Raw genomic sequence first — 17,550 nt, forward strand, 5'->3', positions numbered from 1 at the left:
TAGGAATTTGAAACCTTTTTCTCTTTATGTACTGCAAGGGGTTCACTTCTGAACTTTCAGGTCTGTCCAACAAATAATGCTGCTTTAGTGTTCTGTTTTTAGATGGTAAGTCCTTATTGATAGGTCCAGAACTCTGAATAATTTTCTATTTGATTACTGTAAAGATTCTATGAATCATATTTCAATTAAGGTGCATTTCCTTTTTGTTTTAAGGAACCAACCTGCAGCTCTATCCACATTCTATACAACATTAGGCCTTAAATGTCCATAATGCAGGGTGCATGATATTTAAAAGCAGGAAATGTAAAAACTCAATGTTAAACATGTCCTTACTGTGACAATTGCCTAAAAGCTATGTTCTTTGTGGCAGGGTTAGCTGTACCATAGGAAAGCAGTGGCATGCTTTAATAAAGTAGGTAAAAGATCTCGACCTAGGAACCAGATAAAAACTTAATTCTTGCACTTTTTAAAATATTTAGTACAAATCCAATTCATTCGTTATGTCAGATTTGCAACAATTAATTCACAAAAGGTATTTTTAAAAACGATCTTTCGCCTATTGAAAGCCTCTAGAAGCCATATGATTGAGCTTCCAACTGTCAGACAGGAGCTGGACTGCTCCTTGATTGGGTGCGTATTGACTCTCATAGCTGAGACAATGGGCTAGGGTGTGGAGAAGTGTCCTGTTCCTTTTGCAGGATGACCACCTGGATTGTGCCCTGGAACTTAATTACCTTCTAAGGGACCTGCCCTGTCCCAAGCAGAAGTAACTCACACTTTATCCCGCCCCCTCTATTGTACTTCTAGCCAGGCAGGCAGTATTCCGAGTGGAAGAAGAGCTGACCCTCGAACTGCTTTTGAGTGACCACAGGGTAGGGTTTGCTCATGTCCATGGCCACACCTCAAGGGAGGGCGCAGGAGCTCTGCACAAGGGAAGAAAGGTTCTGCAATCTTGGATTTAGGTTGAGACGGGCACTGTGGAATTGTTTGTAGTCAGGAAGGAGCCTCAAGTCACCCCACCCACAAACTAGTGTCAGGCGACTAGGGTGCTGACCAGAGTACTTAAAGTGGCGGGGACTAATTTAAGTAATTCATCCATCACCTTTTGGTATACTTTAGTGTGTAAGCCCAGATGTGGGTTCCATGCACACTGTGTCACTGGAATCACATTATTCCTGGCTGATGAAACCTAACTAAGGTGAACCGGTCCTGGGTTGCTTGTGTTCCAGTTCAGAGAGGACCTAGCCTTGCAGGTTGGGCTGGACTGTTTCTTCTGGAGCATACTCAAAATTATTTGCATATGGCTGGGTCCAAACTGAGGTGGTATAGTGTGCAAAATAACTTTGGACTGGGATGTATCCTGAGTAATTAACAGTGGCTAAGATGAATTCTAGCACTCCATTGATCACTTTTTTGTATACTTTAGATGTAAATGTGGCACCCCTTTCAGAACACCAGAGGATTGTCGGAAAAAAGGACTGCACCTGCTGTTATAACATGTGGGAAGAACCTAAACGCTGAACCTGCTCCCACTTGTACCTATGACTAACAATTAGACACCAAAGGTCAGTCGTCTGACCTCCTTTTAAGCTACAGGGACATAAAAGCTGCAAGAAGCTCACTTTCCTGAAAGAGCCTGGCTGACCAGTTTCAACTGGACCTGCCCTGGACCCTGTTGGTGACATCTATTGGATTGAGTCTAGACCCCCAATTCCGGTTTCTCAGATGCTGGAACACTTGGCTGGTGTCGGAGTGTACTCCTACTGCCTTACCCTAAAACTTGTGACATAGAAAGTTTTTCAAGGCTTGTTATTTGGAGAACCGAAAGAAGGCAAACCTGCCAAATCAATCTAACGGTGTATCCCCGCTGGGCCAAAGATTTTTGTTGTTCCTGTTTTGGGCTTTTCTGCACCATCAAAACAATTTCAGCTGGATGTTGCAAAGAAGGCATTTGGTGTCTGGTGTTCTACAGCTCACAGCCTTTCCCCACTAGAGGAATCCGAGTTCCAAAAAAGTGACCAAGTCTGAAGGAAGAATATTTAGCAGGTAAAGACACAAAACTAACTAGCCAGTAAGGGACTTTCCTTGCGTACAAATTTATAATTTCGCCTCCGCTGAGATTTTCCACCAAAAGTCGTTGCCTTCACCCACTTGAAATCCATCTCAGCCACTGCCTGCTGCATTACTCTGTTGAAGAGTTTTGATTACATTTCAGAGACTATGTCAGAAGATAAAGTCTTTGACCATAATGAACCTAAACTCTGTATCTTTTGTGCTCCATTGCAATTGTCCCTAACTTGCTTGAGGTACTTGTCAAGCACAATCAGATGACCATTGTTAAAAATGGGGGTCTCTAGTTGGCAGAGGTAGGTAGGTTTGTCAAAGTTGGGACCCTTACTTCGAGTCAGGGTAAGTGGGATACACAATTTAGATAATCCCTGCTCACCCCCTATGTAGCTTGGCACAAGCAGACAGACTTATCCCAAAGGCAATGTGTAAAGTAGTTGTACTCAAAACACGTAGTAATATAGTGATAACACTACAAATGGGCACCACACCAGTTTAGAAAAATAAAATATCTTTATCGAAAATAAACAAGACCAAAACAACAAAAATCCAATATACATGTAATAAGAATATGACTTTAAAATGGTTTTAAACAACTTGGACTATGGAAACCTATGGCTGCGTGATTTCTCTCAAAGTTCCTGTAGCTGTGACAGAATTCACAAGGCCAAACAGCCAGAGAGATGGAAAGTATTGAAAAACAAAGAGTTGCATCAGTTCCTGAGACCATGGGGAGGCGATGCAACAGTTCTACTGCACACAGGAGAAGTGATGGGTCGAATCCGGTCTGTAGGGGGAAGTGATGCGTCGATTCCAGGACCGTTCTGATCCACAGGTGATGCGTTGGAAAAACTTGCCGCACAGGTACGATGTGTGGAAATCAGGGCTGCATCTGTGATGTATACAGCGGCGTTGAGTGACGCTGCATCAGTTTCCTAAGTCGCGATCCCTCGATGCGTCGGTTCTTGCAGCGCTGCATCGGTTTTGGCAGTGGCGCGGCGATGCTTGGAGATTCTTCTTGCACTGCTGTGCTGCTCGGGTAAAACTGCTGCTAAAAGATCGATGCATCAATTTTCTTTTTCATGCAGGGGACACAGCACATGGCAAAGTCCTTCTCCTTTCCTTGGCAGAACCAGCTACTGCAGGCCTAACCCATACACAGAGCAAAGTGGCTGTACTTCTCCTCAGTTTCTCCAGCTCTTCTCCTTGGGAAAGGTTCCTCTTGATTCCTGAAGTAGTCTAAAGCTCAGTGGTCTGGGCACCATTTTTTTAAAGCACAAACTCCTTTGTTCTCTGGTGGCAGAGAAGCTCTTTGCCCAGCCAAAACCAACTCTGTCCTCTCTGGTGCAGCTGCCCGGCAGGAGGTGGACACATCATTGTCCAAGGCTGACCGGGACCATTCAGTAGTGAAATAAATCTCCTCCCCATACTCTAATTGCAGCCCAGGTCTAGTCAGCCAAGACCTGACTCATCCAGGAAATCAGGAAAGGCAGAACACACATCTACGCCCCCTCCCCGGAGGCCATCTGAGAGAATGCAGATCCCCAGCCCCTGTCATTCAAAAGCCAGACAGTCAATCCACAAACCAGCAGAGGCACACAGTGCAGCTAAGCAAGAAAATACCCACTTTCTAAAAGTGGGATTTTCAAACACACAATATAAAAATCACCTTTACTAAAAGATGCATCTTTATATTTTGAGGACTAGCCTAGTAAACTTTACCTATCTTGTCCCAATGGGAAGTTATATAAGATATTACAATTTAACTCCCATGTTATCCTGTGGAGAAAGATAACCTTTCAATGGTGAAAAACGAAATTGGCAGTTTTTCACTATTAGGACATGTCATACACACCAGTAGATATCCTACCTTTCTCATACATCCCACCCTGCCCAGAGGGGTACCTTGAGCCCACCAGAGGGGTGCCTTACATGTAAGAAAAGGGAAGGTTAGGGCCTGGGAAGTGGGTGCACTTGCCAAGTCGACATGTCAGTTAACAACTACGCACAAACACTGCAGTGACAGGTCTTAGATACCTTTATAGTGCTACTCATATGGGTGGCACAATCAGTGCTGCAGGCCCACTAGTAGCATTTGATGTACTGGACCTGGAACACTCAGTGCAATTTACTAGGGGCTTACCTGTAAATCAAATATGCCACTCATGGACAATCAATCGTGATAACAATTTACACAGAGAGCATATGCACTTTAGCACTGAATAGCAGTGGAAAGTGCCCAGAGTCCTATAGCCAACAAACACAGGTCAAGAACAAATAGGAGAGAGATGCAAAATGTTTGGGGATAGCCCTGCAAAAAGGCAAAGTCCAACAACCGTGGTTGGAGCTTAATGGTTTTTGGTTCTATTTTTATTTAAGAATGTAAAAATACATATCTCTAGTTCGCTTTATTGTATTATTGTCATTTTGGTGTCATTGTGTTCAGTACATTTGACTTTTGTTTTGTTTCATAAATCAGAGTGGGATTTTTATTATATTGTGTTTTAACTTTTTAACTGTTTCTGTATTTCTAATTGCTGTATACATTTTCCTAACTTATACCTGTCTGCTCTATGCCGTAGCTACCACAAGTTGAGTTCAGATTCAAATGATTGAATCCTTGACTGGCCTTGGCAAGAATAGTGACATTGTTACTTGTGGTGGACTACCATCCACCCAGCTAATAATACACATTCTCACAAATATCTTCCAAGGTGACAATGACACGGAACACACTGGCTGGGACATTGAGTCCCCCATCTCTTCTTTTCATTTATAGAAGAACGTTGAACCTCAGTCTTGTAAATAAAGACTGTGTTTTATCACATTTTCTAACATATTTTATCAAAGAAGTTTGTGACAAGTAAGCACTTTGCCATAGGTTTTGGAGAAATCAAAAGAAACTTCTTTTTTCTACTTGTATTCTTTTAAATTACCTTGCATATTTTGTATGGTATGTGTGTGAATTTTTAAGTGGTTGTGTCAGAGGGTGAATGGGAGAATGAATCAGTGGATGGATGAAAGAATGAGTGACAGAGTGCATGCATTATGACAGATTGAGTGGTACTAATGATACTAATCCATATTTGTAAAGCACAAACATATCACCCATTATGGTTTCAAGGCATTGAGGGCTAGCAAGGAGACTAAGTTAGCTATTGTCTAGAGTCAAATGAAACTGAGCCGAGCTGCTGCTGGGGATTGAACCGTGAAACCCACGCTCCTGGAGTAAGCCACTCTGGCCTCTGCACCACCCCATGAAGCTCATGAATGGCACTCACATGCTTAAGCACTTACTATCGTCATTGCTAGTGCTTGTTGACAGAGGTCGTGCTGATTACAGTTTCTAGAACAAACAGGTTCCATTGTTTTTCATTTGTCACTGTTAAAACATTTAGATATCTATTCTGCACAATACATTTTATATCAGTTGTTTTACTGTTTTGTTTATGTTGATCAATGAAATCAAGTGCCCAACCTCCTTTAACCTTTTCCGTGCTCATGACGAGCTGAGCTCGTCATGAGGCAGGGTGCTTCCGTGCTCATGACGCGCTCAACTCAATATGAGCCGTGGAATTTGTGACATGAATGCAATTAAATTAACGTATTATCGAAACTGACTTTTTTGTGAATTGTATTCTTTTTTTTATAATTTATTTTAGAGCAGTTCTTCTGATTGCTGTGGTTGTTTATCAGTGCACCGACTGTAAATAATTAAAATACCCGCGGATGAGAATCATTTTTGCCCATAGTGTTGCACGCCAGAGGGTTCAGTACCTAAAGAACGAAATGACACATTAACACAATTATTTTAACACATTTATCTCAAACCCAATTTAGTAACATGTCTTGGTCTTTTTTTCTTGTTTGCTGAGTTGGGTATTTATGGCAGCAGTCTTGTACCAGAGCAACCCATTGCAAATGGAAAATGTGATGGCCTTGAGCAGACCAGCGTTTTGAAGCTTTACTTTGTGCAAATTGGAAGGGTTCGCTCAAGACCATTTTTGGGCTCCGGGGGCCACAAGCAACTATGATAGGAGAATCCACCAAGTCACCCTTTTCTTCATCACCTTCGGTACAAGCCTTAACGCAAGTACAAAGTATGATTTTGAAAACTAGTACATCTGGCCCTATGCTCTAAAATGTATTCATCATTGAATTCAGCAATTCATAGTGGAGATGCAACCAGGGCCGGAGTGGGAACCAAAACTGGCCCTGGCGAAGAGCTTGGCCGGCCCCCCTCGGAGCGGCCGAGCTGTTTGCCAGGGCCAGTTTCGGCCGATTTTGTTACAGGGGCCGATTTTGCAGCTATGCTGCAAAAATGGCCCTGTAACAAAAAAAGCCCCCAGGGGCCCAAAATCGGCCCCCACCCTGGCGGCCCACCGGGGAAATGCCCGGTGCCCGCTATGGCCAATCCGGCCATGGATGCAATGCTACTCTAGGTAATGGGAACACATATTTAAATGTGAAGGACATTATGTGTTTCACCTATTACAGGCTTCGTCAAGGATTAAACAGATATTTTGTTTTTTGGAATTCTTCTATCTGTGATGTACTATCAGGAACAAAGAGTGCTTGTTCTTGTGAAAAAGCTAGCTTTGTCACCAGTTATTCTGTCACACGTAGTGAAAAGGTAGCAAGCAATCCAACCATGCAACCTAAATCTAGAGAAATGAAGACTTCAAACCCTACACACTATTAATTTTTGAGTGCCAATACTGCAAACTAAAGAATGCACCTGGTGCAATAAAGACAAAGTGTCATATTATTTTTATAGATTTATTCTCCCTTCTGCAAACATTTTGTTTTAGTTCACGTCTAAAGGCAGCTTTCGCTGACTCAACAACCTATTGCAACAAATGAAATTCATACCTATATAGACATATAAAGGGACTTTGAGTTGGCCTCAACATTGCTGCCACCACTTCTTGGTTAAAGCGGTGGCAGCCAATCACGGCATTGCTTTTGGTACGTGGATCCTCGGATTCATCGTGGCCGGATCCACGGTGGATCTACGCGTCTAGATATACATAATGTTTTTTGATTAAATAACTCAAACTACTGAAAATATTTACACCAAATTACAAAAAACACTCTTTCTGGACCAAGATCTAGATTTCTGCCAAATTTGGTATAATTATTTTCAGTAGTTCCAGCTGTAGTTGTGTCTTAATTCCCTATGCGAAATTGCATGGAAAAATGCGTTTTGGCCCCCCTCTTTTTAGGTTTCACCCTGGCAAGCAGTGCTACGCCCAGGGCGAAATCTTATGATCCTACATATGGGGCTTTGGTCCCGCCACTGTCTCCATTGGCTAGCTCCATAAATGGAGGCTAGTCATTGGAAGACATCAGTGTCAATCACGCTCTCCCGGTCAGAATGCGGATCGTGGGCGTTTCTGACTCTTTTTTTAAGTCCCGCCCGTTGATGCCGTGTGTACCGGGCCGCGCTGTGATTGGCTGCCGGCCCGGGACACCCCTGTGACGTCATTCCCCGGGCCGCGCTGTGATTGGCTGCCGGCCAGGGACCTGACTTGTTTTCTTTTTTTTTTTTTGGGGGGGAAGGAAGGTAAGACACTTTATTTAGTTTTTTGATAAATTATAATGGCAATAGCATCGGGCTCGCATGGAACAAATGTGTAAACACTAGAAACATAGTGTCCTGTCCATGGCAGCCAGGGTTTAGAGTCTCTCTGATGGCGGTTACTTCCCCAAACGCGGCATAGCGAGGCAGGGCAGAGTTGAAGTCATCATAGCTGATGCTTAGATGCGAAGGCAAAGAAATGATCTCAGTCAATCTGATGTGCCAAGGTAAGAACCCCAATGTGCTGTCCACGGAACCAAACTTCAATATTAAATCAGGGTCAGAAAAACCTTTATTACTTTGTAGTAAATTGTCTAATACATCTACATCCATATCTGTCGGTCTTCTTTGTTGCTGGGATACCAATTGGCAAAAGTTTTGAGCAGCTAGCACAATATCTCCCTTTCCGTCATCGGAGGATAGCATCTTTACCATTGTTCGCGACTTTAGTGCTTGCACTGCTTTGTTGTTACTGGTATTGGCAAACTCCACAGAATACTTAAAACAGTCGAGGCCAAGGAGCTCCTGCTGTTGTTTCAAAATTTCATCCATCAACCTGGCGTTGTTCCGCTTGAATATTCCTTGGCTGTCGTAGACGCTCACGTAGGAGATGCCCACGGCCATGCACTACAGCACCAAGCTTGCCATGTCCGGGAAACTCTGCTCCTCTTCCGCTACCTAAAGCCCCACGTGAAGCAGCAGCTTCTCTGGCAGCTTGTGCCCGTTCTCGAATCGTAGCGCCTTGGGTTTCTGTCTCCTGCCGGGCACAGCCCTGCCGCCATCCCCATGAAGTGGCCGAAATCCCAGCGCACCGGGCACAAGCAGGGCAGTTGCCACCGCACGAGCCCTCGCGCCCAGCCCCGGCTGCAGAGCGCGCGCCAGGCCAGCTGCAGCGCGAGGAGAGCCGCCAGCGCCGCCATGGCAAGAGCGTAGGTATCCTTTAGGGCAGAATTGCCCGAGACCGCCCACACTCCTCGCACGGGCTCCCAGGTCACCGAAAGAAGCGCCAGCTGATCAATGCCAATGCCGCAGTTGGCATTGATCTGACCTGACTTGTTTTCAAAATGTTCTCGGAGGAGACCCCCGGAACCCCCCATAAGTGGTTCTGGCTCGTTCTATCGCCACAGTGCAGTATTTACGCCCTACCACTTTCAAATGTCTCCAGCCACCCCTGTTTGACACCGTCACAGAGTCTCACGGGAGCACAACTCTAGGTGTGTGTTTTCAAAGCAGTGAAATCCTAGTTCGCGTTCTCATCCACAGCTGTGAGCTATTTTTTATGCCATCTCTCGTTAGTCAATACTCATCCTCCCTCTGTGGTATATCCTTATGCGTAGTCTGATCTGTATTGATCGCTGGAGGGTGTTCCTCGTCATTCAGTCCCACTTGGCACGCTTCTTCCCCAGTCTCTCCTCCCCCACGCTCATGTGTGTATTATCGCTGTGATACAGTCGTAGCGAGTTCGCGCTATAGAAAACTGCAAAAAGAAAAAAAAAAACAATACAATATTAAGCCTGACACACATCATTCTAAAAGAGGAAGGATTAAGAATTAAAAAAAAATAGTCGAGATAATGTGTTTGCCTCGTTGATTTCTCCTGAAAGAGAGGCGGGAAACAGCCAAAAGAAAGCCGGGTTTTCGCGTAAATTCGGGGATCTCCCGCCGTAATCGGGTCCTTTGGCATTAATGAGCCAGGATGGAGTTGGTGCTTCCTCCCCAGGAGCCAGGGACGTTTGCAGTGACCCCCCCACCTCCCCCCCAGGCTCGCGCCTGCACATGCTTGATAAGAGTCATTAAAAGCTTGAGGCAAACCATCTGAAGACCAAGTCAAGGCTGAAGACCAAGTCAAGGCAGTGCTTGCTCTGCCAGGTATATGTGCCACTGAAAAAAAATGCTTTTCCATCCAGCAGAAAACCTAAATTATGTCCCTGGATTCTACCGAACGACCCCAGAGATGCAAACAAATTGTTTGAATAAAAGTGACTCGCCTTTTATTCCCCTAAACCGTGCTACATTTTGAAGGCAAAATCTTTTTTTATAAAGAAACTCACCAATTCATAGCAGAGATACCTATTACAATTAGCAGCACAGGCTTCAATGATCCAAACAAATCGAACACTGAAACATGAGCAGAGACACTAGAATTCCAGAGAACGGCAGAGGAGGGCCAAATTATAGGACAGGGTTGACTAAATTATGCAGCAAGAAATGGAAAAATATATGGTCTGGCGTGGCATATTTTGTGTTAGTATCATCTCATTATTTTACCTGCCCTCCAACTTAAGTGGTAAAGGGGGGCGGCTCTGTTTCGCTCTCTGGAGCGGGCTGGTTCCTGCCTGTGAGAAACCGGCCCATGGTGAAGCCTGTGGCCAAGGGTCTGGCCTCTGATATCCACTGTACAATGGCGGGGGTGGGTTTGTTGCCTTTCCACCCATCCACATGTGCTCTGCAGTGGCCAGTGAGGGAGCCTCTTCGAGAGACCTAGATTGCCTGAGGGCAGGCTATAGACGCTTATGTGAAACATCCAATATCAAGCTTCATGGCACGTTTGCTATCGTGGGCAGCATTTGGTTGGATTCCTCTAGGCTCCCTAGAGCTGCACCGCTTGTTTTACAATGTCTCCTAGCTCTTTATTAACCTCTCTCCGCCTTTCCTTCCCTCCTTCTCTATCACTCCCCTTCCCGCTCTTTATTTTCCCTCTCTCTCCCCTCCTCCGCCGCCCCCTCCTCTTCCCGGAGTGTCTGTGGTTTTAAAGTGCTGATACTAATCGGATTAGTGCCGAGTTGTTGTCAGAGCAGCCCTTGGTGCGGCCGGATGGGACATGTGCCCTGGTCCTGTGCAGGCCTCAAGCTCTTCAAGATGCAGAGAGCTCAATGGGTTTATGCCTGCGCCGCAGAAACTTCTACATAGCATGCTAGACACAGGATCACTTCCCAGGTTTGCCTCTCATCCTTCTGAGGTCGGCAAACTGAGCCTGTTACATGGGGTGACCGGAACACCTGCTATTTACAGTGCTTAGAAGCGGCAGGAGAGTGGTTTGGAGCACTATTTAGAAAGTTCTTATTTTGCAGCGGGAATCCCTCAAGTAATTTAAAGTTAGACAAGAGCAACAGGTACCTATGAGGTCCAGTACCCGCCTCTCCTGCAGACACTGGAGCCTGGAAACCCCGGGACGCTAATGCGGGTGTAACTCAAACTGCACAACCGGCCTGCCACAAAACATTTGGAACAACAGTCTCGTAAACTGTGCTTGCGGGTGCACGCCACAGAGCACTTCTGGCAACTTACTTATCGAGCGCCTGTTCAGCTGAATGCCTCTAGGCGCTAGCCAGGTCGTAGTTAGCGGGATACCCATTTCAATGACAACCATTTTTCCAGACAGCGACGTTTGCAGGCATATGTGTGCGGCCACTGTGACTCTTGACACATGGGTCGGCACTCTGCGCTCCTGCCCCACGTCAACCAGCATTTACAAGATGGCGACTAGTGAAATCTCCGGGCACACCTAAAGAGCGAGTAATGGGAAGGCTGGACCTAATTTTGACCATTGGTAACAACTAGGCCCGGCCGACATTTTAACAACAGCATTGTCATTTCAGGAATTGGTATGAAATTCCCAAAATTACCCCAGATCACATAATTATTACGCTGCAGTTCGCAAAACCATTATAGCGAGAGTGCGTAAAAACAATGAGAACAACCAGAGCGTCAGGAGCTATTTTGACAATTGTGTACTGCGCTGGAATCATTTTGGGCTAAAAATAAAGCGTTAAATGGCGGGTCCCTATTTTATGTAATTAAGTGTAACATTATATCATTTTCTTGAAAATCGGTGTAGTTACTCAAAAGCAACAACTTCGTCATGGCCCTGCCCCATTTTCAAGAGATTAAGCTATTGGCAATGTAAATGACAATGCCATTTATTTATTTATTTTCAAAACCAACACATAAATAAAAATGTTGCCATTTACAATGCCAATAGCTCAAACTTTTTAAAAAGCGAAACCATTGCATTGTAAATGCTTGTTTTTATCTGCCAACGCTTGAAGAATCACTCCGTAATTTTACAGACAGCAGCTGAAGTCAGTAGTAAACTAGTTTTAATAATGTGAAGATTCGTCCACCGGCGCCAAAGTTATTAACAAAACAAAAAATGATCTTCCTATGGAAACAAGATCCTTACTATAACTACCTATAGATACATTTATATAGATATGAAGGTGTAGAAATATAGGTATATCTATCTATCTATCTATCTATCTATCTATCTATCTATCTATCTATCTATCTATCTATCTATCTATCTATCTATCATATATATATATATATATATATATATATATATATATATATATATATATATATATATATATATATATATGTATATATATATATGTAGATATAATGGCATAGATATAGAGATATACACTTTATGCTCAAAATGTCTGCAGGTGTAGTGGCTTTTTCCTGATACTTGCTGGAAAAGAATAACCATATATTATATTGCATATTTTAAAGAATGTAAGGAAAACATACACTTTTGGAAGTACTTAACTGGAAGCCATTGATGACGTTTTGCCATGAATAGAAAATGGGTCAGAAGGAGAGGCGTGCACTCTGAATGAAAGATCCCATTGTTTATAAGCTCCTGAAGCTAACAATTAGAATTGCAGCAGCAAGAACTTATCTTTCAGTGATATTCAGGTACACGAACAAACTTCTGTAGAAATGCAGAATAACCAAATTCCTGGTTCACTAAGGTATTTTCTGTGTGATTTACTCCGGGAAATGTAAGTTCAGTTCACACTCAAGTCATGTGTAAAGAACAACTACTCTCAGAAAAAGTGCGCTGAATCAGATTTGAACAGGGGCAGCTTGTCTCAAACTACAGATACTCAAGTAGCCAGTATCCTCTTACGGAATTAACATTGGTGAAGAAACACAGACTTTCTTTATTCCAGTCAACCAGTCAATGACCAGGGACCATTTGTAGAGCCGTGTGCTGTGTGCTCAGGGCCCATGAAGCTGACTTTTTGAAAGTGCTAGTAAACGTATAATATGATTTTTCATATTAAGCTAAACATATAGTTTGCACATATTGAAATGTAAAGTGCCCTACTTTACAAAGTAAAATTGTAACCTGACCAATTTTTTTAGGTATGGTACGTATACCACAACAAGGTAGGAAACGTACTTTCCTTTTATAAGAAATGGTTACGTTTTTAAGTGGCGCTGGAATGACTAGCATTTGGTAGGACCGGCATGCTGTGCTATTTCTGCAGCCTGGAGCAGACTGCCAATGAATTCAAAACTTAAGTGGTCATAGTATCACTTACATTTTGTTATAGAAAGATCTTTCTGTCTTTAAAGCCTGGCAGTACTTTGAATAGGATGGGCATTTAGGTGCTGCCAATAGGAAATGTGTGTCTCAGAGAAGTTAAGGTTGATGCTGTATTTCACTGTGCTTGTGTTTCATAAAACATCTGCCCTCATTCAAAATATATTTTGCACAATAGGTTTAGCTTTGGTGAATTAAATTTGCTCTTTAGATGGACTCATGTTGCAGACATAAAATATGTGCCCACTAACACATTCTCACCTCTGCCCACTTTTGAGAGCACACACACACACAGACACAGACACAGACACACACGCACACGCACACATTCCTCTCTATCACTGTGTCGGGATAACTTGAGTTGAGATGAATACAGATATTTATGATCTATGCACTTTGAACTTGTAAGGAGAACTGTTCTTCCAACAAAACTCTTAAATCTAAATTTGCAAAAATATTTCACCACAGATGCACAGCCACCACCACTCCTCGGGATCTAAAGAGCTACATGCTGAGCCAAATCTCACCATCGTCTGCTATGCATTGAGTCGCAGTTTCAAGAAAAATCGAACTCCACATCAACATTTTTTTTTTAACTCAGTAGCACATGTCCTTCGTACTAAATAATCCTATAAAATAAATAGAAGAGGGTAGGAAAACCCCAAATGATTGTATTTTCTTCAACAGGTAATGTTTTAGGACTACTCAAATCAGATCAAAAGTTATACTCAACCTCTGCCACATAACGTGGAATCAAAAATGAAACCATATTTCCAAAATATCTTCAACCAAAAACGTTAGTGATATGAAAATGTTTTTGGGAGTATATGTCCAATTACATTTACATAATCTATATTCAATTTGAAGTTCCCAAATAAAAAATAGTCAAGATGAACATGTTTTCCAACTTCTTGACTTGAACATTTTATCCGGCACTTAGACTGGCCGAGCAGTGCATTTTCAGCCTGTGCAATGCATTCTCGCACTGAGCAGTAAACGCAAATGTCATATTGAACTGGCTCGTCGGAGTAATCGCCAATGATACATAGCGTAGTCATCAATCAGCACGGAACTGCCCATTCACTGATGCGTTGTATGTAATACTTCATTTGTTATCTGACAATTGTGCACAATGTTACCAGCAATTCTTTGGTCTATTATGAATATTTTGTTGGCCAACTGTTGTGTAGTGTGCACTATTTTAAATAAATGAAACATAAAAAATGAAAACCCTTAGGGGCAGATTTACAATTACTGGCGCATCCCTGCATATTGGCAGGGATGCGCCGGTAATTGTGCGGCGCAGCTCCGCCACCCTTGATGTGCCGCATTTACAATGCGGTGCACCATGGGGCAAAAGCGGCACAGGTACGTGACGCATCTGTGCCGTACTCCAGGGCCAAGGGAGAGCCGCTGAATTCTCTAACACTGTTCTACATGTCTCTCAAAGGTCAGTAATACTCTAATGAATACCAAGGGTCGAACTACAGAGGACTGTCGTGAGTTCTCTAACACTGCTCTACGTGTGCCCCAGAGGTAACTTTTAAGCTAAGGCTACTTTAGCATTAGTCCTATAGCACCACATTAATTAATACCAAGGGCTGCTTTAGGGCTAATACTATGTCACTGGACTTCTACATTGTTGCTTTATATGTGCCCCAAGATCACTATTGAGCTATCACTGTTAGCCTATGTTCTGGAATAATGCTTTGGAGGTGCCCTATGTTTTATCACATAGCAGCAGCTATGTTAGCTGAAATTCTATAGTGAAATTCCACAATCAATCAATCAATTAATCAATCAAACAGCATTTGTGAAGCTCAACACTGTTACCCATAGGGGTATCTGGGTACTGTAGCTTTGTTGAAGAGTCAGGTCTTGAGTCTTTTTCTGAAGTCTGCTGGCAAGGGGGCTGTACGGGGCTGGAAGGGAAGGTCGTTCCAGGTCTTAGCAGCGATGTAGGAGAAGGAGCGGCCACTCCTGCTACTGCAATGGATGTGAGGGAGGGTGCGAGGGCGAGTAAAAAGGAGTGCAGGTGTCTGGAGGGCTGATGGAAGTTCAGTCGATGGTTGATGTAGGCTGGTCCTAGGTCATGGAGGGCTTTGTAGGCATGCATGAGGATCTTGAACTGGCATCTCTTCTGAATGGGGTGCCAGTGGAGGACTTCAGGTAGGGGGCTAAGTGAGTTTATTTGGGGTGACCAAAGTGAGTCTGGTTGTGGTGTTCTGTATGGTCTAGAGTTTTCAGGGTAACTGGGTGGAGATGCTGGCATAGAGGCAGTTGCCATAGTCAAGGATGCTGGTGACGAGGGCCTGAATGACGGTCTTTCTGGTGTTGGTTGGGATCCATCTCAAGATTCTGCAGAGCATGCGAAGTGTGTGGAAACAGGAGTAGGCGACTGCATTGACTTGTCATTTCATAGTCAGTTGGCAGGCGAGGATGATGCTGAGTTTGCGTGCATGGTTGGTTGGTGTGGGTGTTGATCCAAGTTCTGCAGGCCACCAGCCGTGGTCCATTGCGGAGATTTCTTCCTGAAGATCAGCACTTCAGCTTTGTTGGTGTTAAGTTGGAGGCAGTTATCTCTCATCCATTTGCCTATGTTGGTCATGGCGTTGCATACTTTGGTTTTGGCATTGGAGGAGTCCTCAGTGAGCGAGAGGATCAGTTGAGTGTCGTCTGTGTCGAAGGTTATGTTGAGCCTTTGGGATCTGGCAATGTCTGCGAGGGTGGTCCTGTAGATGTTCAACAGGGTGGGGCTAAGTGACGATCCTTGTAGTCTGCCATATACGATGTCTTTGAAGGCAGTGGATGCTCTGTGTGTATCCTGCAAGGAAGGAGGCAATCCACTTGAGGGTGTCTTGCTGTATGCCTTTGTTGAGGAGTCTGTTGATGATGGTGTTGTGGGAGACAATTTCGAACTCTGCAGAGAGTTCAGGGAGAATCAGGGCAGGTTTCCCCAAGTTGAGTAGTGTTCTGATGCTGTCTGTGGTGGCAACAAGAGTGTTCTCAGTGCAGTGGTTGGCATGGAACCCTCACTGTGAGGTGTCTAGTAGATGGTTGTGTTCCAGGAATTTGTTGAGGTGCTAGTTGATGGCTTTCTTGAGTACTTTGGCTGGGTAGGGGGAGCAGGGAGATCAGACGATACCTTTTGAGATCGCTGGAGTCAGCAGAGGCTTTCTTTAGGAGGGGTCTGACATATGTATGTTTCCATCTGTCCGGGAAGGTTGCTGTGGAAATGGAGGTGTTAAGGATTTAGTGAGTTGTGTGCGGATTGAGTTTGTTGCAAGGTTAAAGAGGTGGTGATGGCAGGGGTCTGTGTTCGACTGGAAGTGAATGGAAGACATGATGACTGAGGTGTTCAGGGTGGTGAGCAGAGACCAGGTGGTAATGGCTCGGCTGATGTTCGCCGGTTGGTCGAGATTGATAGGGTTGAAGGTGGTTCGTTAGACGTTGAAATTGTTGTTGATGTCGGGGATCTTGCTGTGGAAGTAGTCTGAGAGGATTTCAAGGAGTTCCTGGTAGGGTTTGATGATATTCCCTATTGCTGTTGGTTTGGGATTTTTCCCAGGTGTTCATTAAGAACACAAACCAAAATCGTAGGGCCATACTGATGGTCTGATCCTCCCCACAACTCCCTGATCTGTTTTGCTCTCTTCTTCGTGTGCTGCTTTGCTCTTCCACTCTTTTTATTTGCATTAGATCCTCCCCTCATTTCCTTTGCGTCCCCCCACTTTTCATTTTGCAGATGTAGAACGCCATCACAAACATCATAGGCAAAGCCAACAGGTCCAAAGTACGAGACCTATTGGCTTTGCCAATGCGTCTTTATTATTTGAGCCCCTGCCTTTCAATGATGGAGAGCTACGCAGTCTGCAAGTGAGAGGGCCTGTAATATGAATTACAGTTGTAGGGAAGACCTCCTGCTCCCTTCAAAAAAATCTTTGGATCTCTGTTGGCTTCTTGTTTTGATTTGCGGTGAAAAGTGGTTCTACAGTTATTTTTCTTCACTTTTCCGCAGCTAGTGCTACATCAGCTACATAAGTGCACTACCTCATCCAGCGGCAGACAGTCGAGACACTGGACTAAAAGGAAACATTCAAAGTAATAATAACAGGCAATGAAGCAGCCAAACAAGCACGTGCCGAATGCTTTAATTACCATTACTCCACATCCTCTTCCTGTCTGCAAGGAAACAAAGAACACCCCTGGCAGCCACTGATGAAAACTGAGACACTGCAACTGAACAGACGAGCCAACGTGGAGCAAAGAAACGCGTTGCTCGCACTGACAAAACACCTGCCTCAGGTGTTGGGAGAAACAAGCTCCACACACCTGTAGGAAAGCGTGCAACTGGAGCAGGGCATTACGAACAAGCACAATGTAATGAAAGGCTAGGAAGTAGGGCAGTACCAGAGGATGGCAGACAGATGGATTGACCAGAGTGATGAGACTTGAACAATGACACAATTGTTCACTTCCGGGTTGCCGCTGTACTTATAAGAGCACCGAAGCCAAGGAAGAAGGCACCATTGCAGAAGGAAGTCTAGCTGGACTTGAAACCACC

General features: G+C 44.1%; 1 protein-coding gene and 1 pseudogene across 4 annotated transcripts in view; one reads left to right on the forward strand and one right to left on the reverse strand.

Annotated features, from left to right (window-relative positions):
• Positions 1 to 17,550, forward strand: part of RASSF9 (Ras association domain family member 9) — a 117,260-nt gene that overhangs the window by 32,925 nt on the left and 66,785 nt on the right. The gene's annotated exons all lie outside the window — the stretch shown is intronic.
• On the reverse strand, positions 7,664 to 8,745 carry LOC147750769 (dehydrodolichyl diphosphate synthase complex subunit NUS1 pseudogene; annotated as a pseudogene).

The sequence above is a fragment of the Lissotriton vulgaris genome, chromosome 1_1 (assembly GCF_964263255.1).
Source record: "Lissotriton vulgaris chromosome 1_1, aLisVul1.2, whole genome shotgun sequence".
NCBI lineage: Eukaryota > Metazoa > Chordata > Amphibia > Caudata > Salamandridae > Lissotriton > Lissotriton vulgaris.